This window comes from Triticum urartu, chromosome 3A (genome assembly GCF_056163025.1).
Source record: "Triticum urartu cultivar PI428250 chromosome 3A, HENAU_Tu73, whole genome shotgun sequence".
Classification (NCBI taxonomy): Eukaryota; Viridiplantae; Streptophyta; class Magnoliopsida; order Poales; family Poaceae; genus Triticum; species Triticum urartu.
Genome location: NC_141875.1, coordinates 18,180,134 through 18,185,405, shown reverse-complemented (window position 1 = coordinate 18,185,405; position 5,272 = coordinate 18,180,134).

Here is a 5,272-nt window from a genome sequence, read left to right as displayed (position 1 = left end):
TCAGGATGTTTTTCTTTGAGCAAAACAATTTGTTCTAGGCGAAGCCAGGGCTGGAACCAGCATCTGGGTTTGCTACAACCGGCAAATTCAGAGCTGGAACCAATATCTAGGTTTGCTGCTATTGTTTGTAGAGTTTTCTGCGGTGGCAACGGCGGACGACCTCATTTGTTGCAACCGACAAAGCTAAAAGTTTCTGCCGGCGAGATTTTTTGCTACTGTGGAATGACGCCTGATGATGGTGATGATGAACGAGTTCTGATGGTGAGGATGGGCTGCAAAAGCAAACGGGGATGCCATGGGGCGGCTGGATGCGGATGCCACAGACCCAGGGACTTCGCCGCCCGCCCGCACTGGGACGCGGGACGAGCGCATGGTGCTACGGCTGAAGGGGATGATGATGCGCCGCACTGTGATGTCTTGCCGGATACGCGAGGTGCTGGTCCGCGGAGGGCTGACCGGGGCGGGGGTGGCTGGGAGAGATGGAGTTTGTGAGAGGAGAGGAACGACCCCGAGGACCCGCTGTGGGGCGCGGGGGAAAGGGGTGGCCACCATGGGGGACCATCGAGCGGACAGGAATAGTAGAACGGGGGAAGGAAGAAGGCAACCTGGATGGATGAGACATGAGAGGATCTAACGGCTCAGGGTGGCCCAATCTGACGGCTGGGGCGCGACCGGCCCAAACTTTGGGCCGGCGCGACGGCGCCTATAAGTCGCCATTATGGAATTGGTACCTTGGCAGGATTTCAGTAAATACACTGTCACACATCTCTCTCTTTAGTTCGTCGTCACACATCCTGGATGAAATGGAGTTGCCCGCGCGAAATGGTAACAATCAATTAAGCATGATCTCCGTCCAGGACGGTTCAACAGTCGATGGAATCTCCTATCACAAAGGCAAAGTCATCGATGAGTGGGTGGAGTGCGACAATGGCGATGGCGATGCTCCAAATTACCTGTCACCTCCACTTTTTCCTCTTCCTCTCTAGCATCCTCATCGCTGGGGTCGCGGCCACGGAGAGAGTCCCAAATCCAAACAACAACACCACGTCCGCCGTCCCGTCGTACCGCTGCGGGCACGGCGTGGACATCCGGTACCCGTTTGGGATCGACGGCGGCAATGGCAGTTTAAACGGCTCCCACTGCGGGTACCCGAGCCTCCGGCTAGAGTGCCGGCGCGACACGTCGGTCCTGCGGCTCCCGTCGGGTGACTACGCGGTGACGCACGGTGTCCCTGTTCGACCTGGGCGTCTTCTCCCGGTCCAACACGTGCCCGCTCGTCGGCCGCAACCTCACGCTCCCGGACGGCTCGCCGCTGTCGCTGACGGCGAGACACGCCAACTGAAGGAAATATGCCCTAGAGGCAATAATAAAGTTATTATTTATTTCCTTATATCATGATAAATGTTTATTATTCATGCTAGAATTGTATTAACAGGAAACATAATACATGTGTGAATACATAGATAAACAATATGTCACTAGTATGCCTCTACTTGACTAGCTCATTGAGCAGAGATGGTTAAGTTTCCTAACCATAGACAAAGTGTTGTTATTTGATTAATGAGATCACATCATTAGGATAATGATGTGATTGACTTGACCCATTCCGTTAGCTTAGCAGACAGTCGTTTAGTATTCTGCTATTGCTTTCTTCATGACTTATACATGTTCCTATGACTATGAGACTATGCAACTCCCATTTACCGGAGGAACACTTTGTGTGCTACCAAACGTCACAACGTAACTGGGTGATTATAAAGGTGCTCTACAGGTGTCTCCGAAGGTACTTGTTGGGTTGGCATATTTCGAGATTAGGATTTGTCACTCCGATTGTTGGAGAGGTATCTCTGGGCCCTCTCGGTAATGCACATCACTTAAGCCTTGCAAGAATTGCAACTAATGAGTTAGTTGCGGGATGATGTATTACAGAACGAGTAAAGAGACTTGCCGGTAACGAGATTGAACTAGGTATTTGAACGGTTTCATAGTAATTTCAAAAAATTTCCTATGCACACGCAAGATCATGGTGATGCACAGCAACGAGAGGGGAGAGTGTTGTCTACATACCCACGCAGACCGACTGCGGAAGCGTTGACACAACGTAGAGGAAGTAGTCGTACGTCTTCCCGATCCGACCGATCCAAGCACCGTTACTCCGGCACCTCCGAGTTCTTAGCACACGTACAGCTCGATGACGACCCCCGGGCTCCGATCCAGCAAAGCGTCGGGGAGGAGTTCCGTCAGCACGACGGCGTGGTGACGATCTTGATGTTCTACCGACGCAGGGCTTCGCCTAAGCACTGCTACAATATTATCGAGGTGGAATATGGTGGCATGGGGCACCGCACACGGCTAAGGAACGATCTCAATGATCAACTTGTGTGTCTAGGGGTGCTCCCTGCCTCCGTATATAAAGGAGCCAAGGGGAGGGGGCGGCCGGCCAAGGAGGGCGCGCCAAGGGAGTCCTACTCCCTCTGGGAGTAGGATTCCTCCCCCCAATCCTAGTTGGAGTAGGATTCGCTGAGGGGGAAAGAGAGAGAGGGGGGGCGTCCACCTCTCCTTGTCCTAATAGGACTAGGGGAGGGGGGAGGCGCGTGGCCCATCTTGGGCTGCCCCTTATCCTTTCCACTAAAGCCCATTAAGGCCCATACAGCTCCCGGGGGGTTCCAGTAACCTCCCGGTACTCCGGTAAAATACCGATTTCACCCGGAACACTTCCGATATCCAAACATAGGCTTCCAATATATCAATCTTTATGTCTCGACCATTTCGAGACTCCTCGTCATGTCCGTGATCACATCCGGGACTCCGAACTGACTTCGCTACATCAAAATGCATAAACTCATAATAACTGTCATCGTAACGTTAAGCGTGCGGACCCTACGGTTCGAGAATAATGCAGACATGACTGAGACACATCTCCGGTCAATAACCAATAGCGGGACATGGATGCCCATATTGGCTCCTACATATTCTACGAAGATCTTTATCGGTCAGACCGCATAACAACATACGTTGTTCCCTTTGTCATCGGTATGTTACTTGCCCGAGATTCGATCGTCGGTATCCAATACCTAGTTCAATCTCGTTACCGGCAAGACTCTTTACTCGTTGCGTAATACATCATCTCGCAACTAACTCATTGTCTGCAATGCTTGCAAGGCTTATGTGATGTGCATTACCGAGAGGGCCCAGAGATACCTCTCCGACAATCGGAGTGACAAATCTTAATCTCGAAATACGCCAACCCAACATCTACCTTTGGAGACACCTGTAGAGCTCCTTTATAATCACCCAGTTACGTTGTGACGTTTGGTAGCACACAAAGTGTTCCTCCGGTAAACGGGAGTTGCATAATCTCATAGTCATAGGAACATGTATAAGTCATGAAGAAAGCAATAGCAACATACTAAACGATCGGGTGCTAAGCTAATGAAATGGGTCATGTCAATCAGATCATTCAACTAATGATGTGACCTCGTTAATCAAATAACAATACCTTGTTCATGGTTAGGAAACATAACCATCTTTGATTAACGAGCTAGTCAAGTAGAGGCATACTAGTGACACTAAGTTTGTCTATGTATTCACACATGTATTATGTTTCCGGTTAATACAATTCTAGCATGAATAATAAACATTTATCATGATATAAGGAAATAAATAATAACTTTATTATTGCCTCTAGGGCATATTTCCTTCAGCCTCCCACTTGCACTAGAGTCAATAATCTAGATTACACAGTAATGATTCTAACACCCATGGAGCCTTGGTGCTGATCATGTTTTGCTCGTGGAAGAGGCTTAGTCAACGGGTCTGCAACATTCAGATCCGTATTTATCTTGCAAATCTCTATGTCTCCCACCTGGACTAGATCCCGGATGGAATTGAAGCATCTCTTGATGTGCTTGGTCCTCTTGTGAAATCTGGATTCCTTTGCCAAGGCAATTGCACCAGTATTGTCACAAAAGATTTTCATTGGACCCGATGCACTAGGTATGACACCTAGATCGGATATGAACTCCTTCATCCAGACTCCTTCATTCGCTGCTTCCGAAGCAGCTATGTACTCCGCTTCACATGTAGATCCCTCTATGACCCTTTGTTTAGAACTGCAACAACTGACAGCTCCACCATTTAATGTAAACACATATCCGGTTTGCGATTTAGAATCGTCCGGATCAGTGTCAAAGCTTGCATCAACGTAACCTTTTACGGTGAGCTCTTTGTCACCTCCATATACGAGAAACATATCCTTAGTCCTTTTCAGGTATTTCAGGATGTTCTTGACCGCTGTCCAGTGATCCACTCCTGGATTACTTTGGTACCTCCCTGCTAAACTTATAGCAAGGCACACATCAGGTCTGGTACACAGCATTGCATACATGATAGAGCCTATGGCTGAAGCATAGGGAACATCTTTCATTTTCTCTCTATCTTCTGCAGCGGTCGGGCATTGAGTCTGACTCAACTTCACACCTTGTAACACAGGCAAGAACCCTTTCTTTGCTTGATCCATTTTGAACTTCTTCAAAATCTTGTCAAGGTATGTGCTTTGTGAAAGTCCAATTAAGCGTCTTGATCTATCTCTATAGATCTTTATGCCTAATATGTAAGCAGCTTCACCAAGGTCTTTCATTGAAAAACTCTTATTCAAGTATCCCTTTATGCTATCCAGAAATTCTATATCATTTCCAATCAGTAATATGTCATCCACATATAATATCAGAAATGCTACAGAGCTCCCACTCACTTTCTTGTAAATACAGGCTTCACCGAAAGTCTGTATAAAACCAAATGCTTTGATCACACTATCAAAGCGTTTATTCCAACTCCGAGAGGCTTGCACCAGTCCATAAATGGATCGCTGGAGCTTGCACACTTTGTTAGCTCCCTTTGGATTGACAAAACCTTCTGGTTGCATCATATACAACTCTTCTTCCAGAAATCCATTCAGGAATGCAGTTTTGACATCCATCTGCCAAATTTCATAATCATAAAATGCGGCAATTGCTAACATGATTCGGACAGACTTAAGCATTGCTACGGGTGAGAAGGTCTCATCCTAGTCAACCCCTTGAACTTGTCGAAAACCTTTTGCGACAAGTCGAGCTTTGTAGACAGTAACATTACCATCAGCGTCAGTCTTCTTCTTGAAGATCCATTTATTCTCAATTGCTTGCCGATCATCGGGCAAGTCAACCAAAGTCCATACTTTGTTCTCATACATGGATCCCATCTCAGATTTCATGGCTTCAAGCCACTTTGCGGA